The 11,075-nt window shown below is 44.1% G+C and overlaps 1 long non-coding RNA gene across 1 annotated transcript; it reads left to right on the top strand.

The window, feature by feature from the left end:
- Positions 1 to 3,866: 3,866 nt before the first annotated feature.
- Positions 3,867 to 8,003, top strand: LOC102548247 (uncharacterized). Its single transcript, XR_015620613.1, has 6 exons — positions 3,867 to 3,957; positions 4,051 to 4,235; positions 5,926 to 5,998; positions 6,353 to 6,657; positions 6,829 to 6,992; positions 7,799 to 8,003. It is a non-coding gene; the product is annotated as an uncharacterized LOC102548247 (long non-coding RNA).
- The last annotated feature ends 3,072 nt before the right edge of the window (positions 8,004 to 11,075 follow it).

Below are 11,075 nucleotides of genomic sequence, written 5' to 3'. Positions count from 1 at the left end.
TCAGCACTGATGGTGTCTCCTTATTCCACATCCTGGCCAGCACGAGCTGCTGTTTGTGTTACTGATCCTAGCCATTTGGAAAGGTACAAGATGAAATCCTAAAGCAGCTTTGATTCACAATCCTCCCCCCCCCCCCATGTCTAAGGGTGTTGAACATTTACTTCTCAGCTACTAAGTTTTCTCTTTTAAGAATAATCTATTTCCCTGAGGCTCTACTGACAGCTAACTGACACAGATGCAAATACTCACAGCCAACCACTGGTTTGAGGTTGGGGACTCCAATGGAAGAGTTAGGGGAAGGACTGAAGGAGTTGAAGAGGATCGCAACCCCCATAGGGAGAGCAGCAGTGTCGGGGATGGCAGGATACGCATCTGATCTCTTATTATTTTGTGTTGTCTTTCCTATCCTACGTTCTTTTGTGATTCTGTATAACTCTGAAAACCCTTTTCCACGTCTGTGAAGAATTGTGTTGGAATTTTAAGGGAATTGCTTTGAATCTGTAGAACAGTTTTGGCAGGATGATCTTTTTTACTATACTAATCCTGTTGGCTCATGAGCATGGGAGATCTTTCCATCCTCTGATGTCTTCTTCAACTTCTTTTTCCAGTTTCGTAAAGTTTTGTCACACAAGTCTTTCACTTGCTTTGTTCAAGTTACCTCAAGATATATAATGTATCATATATTATATTATATATCTTATATATAATATATATTAATATCAAGATATATAATATATGAGGTATCCTTAAAGTATTGTTTTCCTGATTTCTTTCTCAGTCCATTTGTCGTTTGTACATAGAGCAGCTGATTTTTGTGAGTTAATTTTGGCTTCAGCTATGTTGTCGGAAGGATTTATCGGTTGTAAGACTTTCCACGTGGATTTTTTAGGGTCCCTTATGTATACTACCATATCATCTACAAATAAGGTTACTTTGGTTTCTTCATTTCCTATTTGGATCCCCTTGGTCTCTTCAGTTGTCTTATTGTTCTAGAAAGGATTTCAAATACTATATTAAATAGGTATGGGGAGAGTGGACAACCTTGTGTTGTTCCTGAGTTTAATGAAATTGCTCTGAGAATCTCTCCATCTAAGATGATGGTGTTTTCTTTATTGATTTTATCTCTACTTTCATATCTTAAACTGTTTTTCTCATTTCGTTCCCATTTGCGTTTTTACAGATTTCTTTAATGGATTTATTTAATTCCTCTTTAAGGACCTCTAACGTGTGCTTCAGCGGCATCACCTTTCTCAGGGCCCGCTGTGATAGAATTACAGAGCTTTAAAATGGAGACGTGTTGCCCTGGCTTCTTTGATTGTGTTTTTACACTGACAACTAGGCATCTGGGTTTGTGATGATTGTAATTCTAGGCACTAGAATCTGGTATTGTCTTTGTTAGGTGGTTGTTTCGTTCTTTGGTTTCTGTTGCCTTTGGGGGTTCTTAGAAGAATATGGTAGCTGTGGGTCATCTGGTAGGGAGTCCTTCTTAGATCCTGCTGGGTGTGGCTTCTGGGTGCTCTGGATGGAATGATTTCCTTGGTGTTGGGAGCCGACACGTAGGGATGGAGATAAATTAGAAGGAATCTGTAGCACAGAAGACAGAAGGATGTCCCACCAGGATCTGCTTAGCTCCCTGGGAATGGGAAGGAAGGAGTGGGAGCTATGGCAGGTGCTCTGCTCCAGAGCTGAGGAGGAGACTGGAGAAGTGGGTTTGAAGGAGAGGAGGGAGAGTGGGGGTTTACAGATCCTCTACCTGCTTCTCCTCTTGTTTATTCGTTTAAGTTTGGGATGAGCTAAGATTTTATTTCCCCATGAGCACAAATAGCTCCTCCTGTTTATCCAAACCTCCTCTCTTTCTCCATGTGCTAAGTGGAATTTGTTACCTAAGTATCGTATTTACTTTTTAAAATAATCTCACTTTACAAATTCGGAAACAAGGTTTTTTTTTAAAGAATTACATCATTTTATACATAATGAACACTGAAGCCAGAAAGGTGTGAGTGTGCCCGGTGCTTCTCGAGTGTTTGTTGATGGAAGTTGGAAACGCCCCTTTGCCCATTTCTCCCGTCCCCCCCACACCCCAACTGCTGTTTCAACGGAGTCTGAGTCTTTAACAGTCTCCCAGTGCAATGATTGTAAACTAGGAACATCTTCTGTAATGACACTCAATAAAAATTTGAAATCAATCCATTTCTAAATAAAATAGTATATGTCTTTCTCCATATGTATCAGACCAAGTGACAAATTATTTCCTTTTAAACCCAGATAGAGGAGCGCATTCTAAAGTCTAAAGTAAATTACTGGCAAATGTTAGTGGTTAAGGTGCGCCATGTTAAGAATGTGGAAGGCTGGACCAAGCTCACAAGACTGTATTTTGTATTTCTGGAATAGGGGCATGAGACATGTGTCTGTCTTCCCTACATTTTTTTTTCCAAAATCCCCTTATCAAATTGAGGGCAGTAGAAACTGGTTACCTGTGCGCTCCCTCTAAAAGCTATTTCTCCATCCATATGACCCCTTTTGTGTGCATAGAACTAAGATCAACGTCGAGTTGATCAAATGCTCTCCACCTTACATTTTGAAAGAGCTTCTCCCTGAGCCTGAAACACAGCAATCACAGCTAGTCACAGGCTAGCCTGGCTGACCAGCCAGCCCTGGGGACTCTCTTCTCTGTCTTCCCAGTGATGAGATTACATGTTGTACCTCCCCCTGTCTCTCTGTCTCTGTCTCTCTCTCTCTCTCTCTCTCTCTTTCTCCTGCCTCTCTCTTTCCTTTGTTTTATTGCATGCCAAGAATCCTAACCCATGCCCTCATGCTTGAGCAGCAGCAAGGGCTGGCCTCACTGAGACATTGCCCCTTCCCCAGAATCACTCTCATTTTCCTTTTACTAGAAAAAAGTCTTTATCATCTCATTTAGTGTATATTATAGTTAAATAAAGAGAGACAACAGAAAATCAAGGGCTGAAACTACTTTGTATCAGATAAGAGTGATGTCAATAGCACACTTGAATTCAATGGTGACCAATTAAATTAGTTCTGCAGAGGGAGGCTTCTCTGGGCACAGCTGGGTGGCCAAACGAAGTTCATGAACTAGTAGTATATTGACCATATTTTACAGGCTAAAATCACAACACGTAATAATAATTTAAAGGAATGACTGGATTTATTGGTATTTTGCAAAAATATTAAAATTAAGGAGCATTCCAGGAATTTTAAAATGAATCACCTTTGCTTAAAAACTATATACAATTATAGTAGATTGCATCTGGGAACGAGCCCAGAAAATGGAGGACTGCTGGTTTAAAGAGCAGGGGAAAAAGTGTGCAGTTGCTACTCTGTGATTTCTCCACAGGAAAGTCCTTACAGCTCTGCCAGAGCTGAGGAGCTCCTGGGACTGTGCCCCTCCCTTAGCCTCTGGCTGAAATTCAGAGGTAGGAGACTGGACTGTTCAAGCCAAAAACAAACATACATTTTACTCCAGAATGAGAGAGTTTTCAGAGCAAACTGTTTCTAGAAGCAAGAAGAAATCACTCCTCGAATTAGCTTTAATTTCAGGGTCATTCCCATGGCGATTCTAGGCTTTTGCCCTCGCAGCTGAGATTGCCGTCCTCCAATCACTTGCTCGCGCTTCAGTGGAGGGCTTACTTCCGGTTTAGTGTCTTCTGTGAGTTAGGCAACCTGCTATTTTCATGAGTGTCTGGGAATTCTTCAGCGGAGTATGAATTCTTCCAAATTCCAGGTCTATTGTCCTTGCCTATGACCTTTAGCCCCGGTTTAAGACTTTTCAGTCTCCTGTGTTTAGCTTCGGGACATTCTGCCAGAGCTAATGCTTCAAAGCCTTTTGAGCGTTGGCATGAGTAGTCAGCCTTACCCCTGGAGGGCCGTTTGCTCTTTTTGCTATAACTAGTAGAGATGAGAGTAAACGTGCTCCTTTACCAAGGCAGAGTGTTTACCAAGGTAACCCGCTACTTACTCCAGTGCCCCTCGGGAATGTGATATTTGTGCTTAAGGGTTAATCGACCTTCCTGGCTCCTTCATTTGTTCTTTCAGACTACATCGAAAATCATAATGCTGGATTTGTGACGTCACCCTCAATTGTTTCCAGATGGCTTCTCCGGCTGATCAAAAAGAAGACGAGGCCAGTGTATGCGCATGGGGAAGTAGATCTTCAAACAGAAAGAGGGTTCAGGAATAAAAACTGTAATAATAATATGGAGATCACAAAATAACCGTAGGTAAAGTAAATTGCCTTTTCCCTCTGTCTCAAAACAGGGTCTTTGATCAATTGTGTGAGTGTATAAAAATTTGAACTCTAAAGAAGCCAGGCAGGCTTCTAAAACCCAAACATCAAAAGCTTTGCTTCCATTAGAGAAATTTAAAGCCATGATACTCTGAATGGGTTTGAAATTCTCTAAAATGAGTTCTAATAATAACCTTCATGGACAGAAAGAAAAAGAACAGTAGGTGACGTGGCTTCATGCTACCATTTTTCTCTGGTACATTAGTTTTCCAAAGATGGCATTTTGGTTTGTACCAAATAAGAGGGCAAAGGTTACCAAATGCAAGCACGGGGAAGCCAGAAACCAGAACAGCCCTCACAATGGAAGGGGAAATCCAAGCTGTCAGCTCTGAATAGAGAGAAATTGTATGTGTGAAATTGACAACCAGCAGCGGCCTGGCACCATCAGAGAGGCCAGGAAATTAGCTCAACCGGGTTCCTACTCACTGTCTTAGGGCTGGGGTTGTGCTGTGATGTGCTCAAGATACACACCCAGGCCCTTGATCACATTGGCAATGTCAGGTTTTAGTCGGAAAGCATTCTAAACAAATAAAATATTGAGAACAGACTTCCTTAATCGGACAGAACAAACATAAAGAAATGCAAGCTACCCCTTGAGAGCTGTTAACAATGGGTGCATCTGTCTTTGGTCCTGAGCCCACTAAAGGACCTCTTTACATTCTTTTGCCTTTTAAAAACCGTTGGATGCTTTATATTTTCTTAAGTTATATAAGTTTTCTCGGTTATATAAAGGCGATTTCACCGGATTGTGCTGTGCACTTCGAGCGTATCTCCTCATTCCCCATCCTTAGCCAGTCTAGATGGTCTTTGTGCCCATCCACACCTTTCCATCCTCAGTGCCAACCACTGGATTCAGGTTTTCAGGACCTGAAACACTCAGTGCTTGTGACGGCTGCTCTCTCTAGACCAGCTTGTACAATGTGCTCGCCCCACCTTACCTGAAGCCATAGCTCACATCTATTCAGAAAGGATTTGGGGGGTTGGGGATTTAGCTCAGTGGTAGAGCGCTTGCCTAGGAAGTGCAAGGCCCTGGGTTCGGTCCCCAGCTCCGGGGGCGGGGGGGGGGGGGGAAGAAAGAAAGGATTTGGGAGGGAGGTCATCAACTCTGTTGCCCTGAATAGAGAGGATGTGAGACCCCCAGAATCCTCTGCCTGCTGCCCCTGCAGTTCCCTTGATTGTCACGAGTGGGAAACAGGGCTGCAGAGATGATTGAACAGCTAAGAGCACCGGCTGCTCTTCCAGGGAACCTGGGTTCGACTCCCAGAATCCACAAATGTAATTTCAGTTCCAGGAAATCTGTTGTCTTCAGGCATTTGTGAGCAGACATAAGGCATATGGTGCACCAACACACATACAGTTAGATACTCATATACATAAATTAAAATTTAAATTAAAGCATTGAAAATAAGTCCGGTGATGGTGGTGCACATCTTTAGTCTCGGCACTTAGGAGGCAAAGGCAGGCAACTCTCGGTGAGTTGGAAACAGCTTGGTCTACATTGGTCTTGATCCAAGACAGCCAAAACGGCACAGCGAAGTTCTGTCTCAAACAAAACAACAACAACAACAAAAACAATATGATAAAGTCAGGGGTAAATTTGTATATAATCATAATTACCCTCACAGGTGACTGAAAGACCCCTGGAGCGGGGAGACCCTCACTCAAGTCTCGGGATGATGCGACCCCCCAAGAACTCACGTGAGACTGTCCTTGCTGTAATAAACATGAGGTTTATTGATAGGAACCAGTGCACTGGGGTCGAGACTCATATCCCACGCAGGGGCAGTGGAGTTCGACCCCCAGTAACTAAGACAAGGGGAATTTAAAGGAAGAAACCTCAACCCCAGTGGGTAGGGAGGGCGTCATTGGAAAATGTCGAGAATGCCAGTGAAAAATCACAAGGAGGAGCTTCCCGCTTCTCAAGATTATTCTCTAAGATTTTAATCTAACTTTATGATCAGTTAGTACAGGTAGAGGGCAGGGTCTGGAATTTGAGGTATTTAGGGCTTTTTTAAACTTCTGACTTCTTAGCTGCATTTTTTATTCTTTCAGTGACCAACCATAAATATAATCCACCAACATCTCAACATCACAACAGGAAACTCAGTATAATTCACAGCTGGAGCACCAAACATCTCTATATATCCCATCACTCTACGTAGCCTAGGGTGATCCTGAGCTTGCTTCAGCCTCCTGGGTGCCTGCTCAAGCATATACCACCACACCTAGCTAGAGTCTGAGTTTTAAGAGCCAAACCTCCTTACTCTACTCTGTGAGACATCAAACTAAAGAATGGATTCCCCTCAAACCGGAGGCTTCCAGGCTGATTTCTGGTGATCTGGAAGATAAGTTTGATTGTAAGTGGAGGTTGGGTCGGGGTGGGGGCTTCGAGAGCTGTGAGAAACAGCCAGGGTGTGAAGTGAATGGTGCTGTGCCAAGCTACTGACTCAGGATCAGTTAACCACTAAGAGCAGAAATAACACTAAGGTGACCTGTTTCTCAGAGGAAAGCACTCTGTTTCCCCACAGGTCTTACAGCCATCTCTCTAGGTGTGATGCTTTCAGGAGAGTAACGTTTGAAACCCACTAAAGGAGCAGAATCATCCTCGAATCCTGCCACTCTCAGGGACTCAAGAACAGTCCTCAGGCTTCTGAGCTCGTGATCCTCCAACTCCCCACATGTGGAAGCCAAGGTGGCCGTTGACATACAAACTACTCAACCTAAACCAGTAGTACCTGATGTGGCCTCGATAGTGTGTGTCCCAGACCTTGACCATTATGCTCTTACCAGTTAAATAACTGAGGTTTGAAGGAAGTAGGAGCATAGCTAAAGGAACCGTGACTATCTCTACATGAGCAGAGAGCAGCGTTCTTGTGGGTGACACCTGAGCAGAGATGTAGGGGACCAAAGAAAGCTCTGTAGACAGGATGTGTGCCATTATCTGAATGCTGGGCATCGGAGGGCACCTGGAATCCACGTGCAGTAACTGGCCTTCCCAGGAGAAAAGGATACATTCTTTTTTTTTTCATAATATTTTTATTGATTATTTGGGAATTTGATATTATGAACCCCAGTCACACTCACTTCCCAGTGGGGGAAAAAAACTATAAAGAGGCATGTGTCCCTCTCTTTGGCTCTCAAACTATTAAAACAATGACCCCCAAGAAATTAGATCTTCCTTAAGAATCACCTACTGGAGAAGAAAGGTCTGAAGCTGAGGGATGGGGGATGGGGATGTCAGCCAGAAGAGGGTCGGGGATGGGCTGTCAAGAAGAGGAGGGTGGGGGTTGGGGGTCTCAGCCAGAGGAAAATGGGGGATGGAATGTCAACCAGAGGAGGGTGGGGGATGGGGTGTCAGTCAGAGAAGGGTAGGGGATAGGGTGTCAGTCAGAGGAAGATGGGGGATGGGATGTCAACAAGAGGAGAGTGGGGGATGGGGTGTCAGCATGAGGGTTGGGGGATGGGGTGTCAGCCAGAAGAAAAATTTTTCTCCTGCAGGAAGATCTTCAGCTTGTCGATGACCTAGGAGACTCTTGGATGAACCATGATGAGCGGGACACACTCTTGCAGGTTGCTGAGTATTGCCTGCCGCTTAAAGCTTACCCTCAAATCAAAACAAAAAGTGGACTAGGGGAGGGGCACAACGGATCTCTTTATCCCTCTTCACAACATGAACACACTGAAAAAAATGTCCTTGCTCTAACTTTTCACTGTTAGTATCATTGACTGGGCCAGTTGAGGACAGGTGACTGAACCTGGGTGAGCACAGGCTGAGGCCTAGTTACAATAGTAGAGAATGGCTCTCGCTGCCCTATTGTGAGGCCCATCAGACAGAATTCCCGAGCCTTTGAGTGCTTATGGCCACTTCTAGGAACCTGTTTTAAAGCAGAACAGAAAAAAGAGCCTGTCTTGACGATTTTCACAAGGCCTGCACGTCTGCTCCAATCTGTGGTGTTTGTTTGCTTGCTTGTGTAAGGCTTGAAGTGAGTCTTAACTACCAGAAAACCCCCCAAGTGAGACACAGGAATGGAGTTCGATGCAAACGAAAGAGGTTTATTGTTCTGGTGCGTCCACGTGGACCTTCATCAGCCCCTTATGGCATTTCGAGTGACTATACGGTGACCCCAATGGCTATAACAAGCAGTTTTTATACTTTTTAGGGGTACAGGTTACATCAGCAAGGTTACAGTTTAAACTTATTGGCTAGCATATGACATGCATTTGAACTCTATCTGGGACCAGAGGGTCAGGTGACTATCAGTCAGTACATTCTGCAGTTTTTCAAGAATATCCCTGCTTCTCCGAGAACTGTGGGTGGAGAACGGAACTTGGCCTAGCCTTGACTCAAGGCCGGAAGCTGGTACTTGGCCTAATCTTGACCTGAGGCAGTGTGTGTAGGGGCAAAAGCCCCTAGGGCCCTTCACAGGAACCCCGTAGCCTTCCTACTTTCTACCAGGCCAAGCTTCTTAATAGCTCTTAGACTTCAGATAGAACTAGGGTCCTTCGCTTGCTTGCTTGCTTCTCCAATAATCATGATTGAGCCCTGCATCATGATGGTATCTGGCCTCTCCCAGTCCAATTGAACTCTAAATCATTTCTAGTTAATGGTACCTCCCTACCTCCCATCCTGCCTATGTCTAGAGGCCTGATGAATCAATTGCCTATCTTCTCATCCTGACCTCCCCCACAGGTCCTTTTCCATGACTGTAAGCCATCTGTTCTGCATCAGACCCAGACTTCTCCAACCACAAAAAGACCTATATTTGGATTTTTGTAGAACACTGATCCTTTGTGGATAGATTCTCTATCTGTATGTTCAATTAACTACAAAACAGAAATATCCCGGAGACAAGTCGGTAGATTTTGTTAAATGTCACTCTCTAAACAATGTAGCACACACATCAGTTAAGTTGTTCTAGATATGGTGGTGTGAACGAAAACTCCCCACAAGATCAGATGTTTGGATACTTGGCCCCCAGTTGGTAGATGTGACCTTGCTAGACAAAGTTGAGGGCTGGCTTTGAGGTTTCAGAAGGCTCATGCCATTCCCAGAGTGCTTGCTCTGCCTGCTGCGTGTGACTCTCAGCTTGTTGCTCAAGCCACCATGTCTGCCCGATGCCGTGTTACCTCACTGTAACAATGTTGGACACATCTCTCTGGAGCCACGTATCCCAAATAAACCCTTGCTTCTGTAAGTTGCCTTGGTTCTGGTGTCTCGTCACAGCCATAGACAAGTAACCAAGACACTGGGTGTACAGGAAGTCCAGAAATAAAGTAATGTTGGTCAGTATTTATAGGTCATCTGCAAATGTTATAGCATTTGATTGGCACGTGCGAGTTTAGTGTCTACGGGTATCCTGGAAACAGTTCCAGTGGCTACTGAATATGAATGTACCTTCGAATTTGATTCCATTAACTGACCCAAAATCCTCCAAAAGAATTGAAAACTGGTATTTCTCATTCTTCTTAAATATTTGCTGTTTGCAGACCATGGTTGTGGTATGTGCCAAAAATAAAAAGGTTTGATAGACTTTTTAATTTTAGTGTGAGTGACAGGTCTGTCAGGGTAACAAAGAAACTTAGGACAAATGACCCTGTTATCTATTAGCGCACCAAAGTGTCTGCTTGTCCCCTAGGCTCTCCTGTGGCTCCTGTCCACTTTTCTCACCTTTTCCCCCAGTGGGTCCTGGAACTCACTCTACAGACCAGGCTGGATTAGAACACACAGAACCACCTGCCTCTGCCTCCCACCTGCTGGGATTAAAGGCCTGCACCACCACCACTGAGAGCAAGTCACCTCACCCTGTTTCCTAAGCCTCTCTAGCCTGGGCTTTGTTTCCCTTCCCCCATATCCTCTTCCCTACAAGTCTGTTCGCCCACGCCCACGCCCACGCCCACGCCCACGCCCTGGGTTCTCTTGGCTCCTCTCTTGACTCGATAATGGACTCTTTGACCTCTTGGCTCCTCCTCTCTTGCTCGCCCCTCCTCTCTCTCGTGGCCTGGTTCAATCTGGACTCTTTGTGACTATTTCATCCTATAATATGCCAGAAATTCTGCATGTCTATCTTCTCCTTGGTAGTATTACCACTAGCAGAGATGTCCAAGAACTTGGTATCCAAATACCACTTCAGAGATGAGTGTGAAAAAGAAATTTAAGAGAAATGTCTGCATATTTCTTTTAAGTTTATATAGGAGGATGTAGGGACTGATAAGTTTTTTAAAAAAATTAAATGCATAGCCAACTTATCATTAGGTTAATTCGTGTTTAAAAGTCATCTATCAGTAATAATAGAAACATGCTGGGCTTGGTTCTTTTTGGGCTCCTAGTGTCCAGACACAAGAAGCCTACTCCCAGTGCTTCTAGGACAGTGCTGTCCTTACTGTTGAGACAAGGGTGGGAGGCCTAATTGACCTAAACAACAGCAAAATCAAACACATAACCTCCTAAGTCAGATGAATTCCAACAGAGAAACTACAAGCGACCAGCTCCCTACACGAGCTCAGGGCTTCCAGCAGGATACGGTTCCTTAAATCTCCACTTTAGAGCGTTCAAAGTAGGTGTAACTCCAAAGTTTTCCCGTTGATTTTTACGTCCATTTCAAATCAGGAGTCGTGCAGTTTAAACGAGGACAAGAGTCAGGTGTGCTTTGGACACTGAATGTTCCTGAATTGATCACTCTTCCTGTCCCTGGCGTCTGGACTGCCTGTTTTATTTTATTTTATTTTATTTTATTTTATTTTATTTTATTTTATTTTATTGAGTTATCACTCACTT

Source organism: Rattus norvegicus, chromosome 5 (assembly GCF_021556685.1).
Source record: "Rattus norvegicus strain SHRSP/BbbUtx chromosome 5, alternate assembly SHRSP_T2T, whole genome shotgun sequence".
Classification (NCBI taxonomy): Eukaryota; Metazoa; Chordata; class Mammalia; order Rodentia; family Muridae; genus Rattus; species Rattus norvegicus.
The sequence above is the reverse complement of the archived record's forward strand: the minus strand, read 5'-3'. Positions and strand labels throughout refer to the sequence as shown.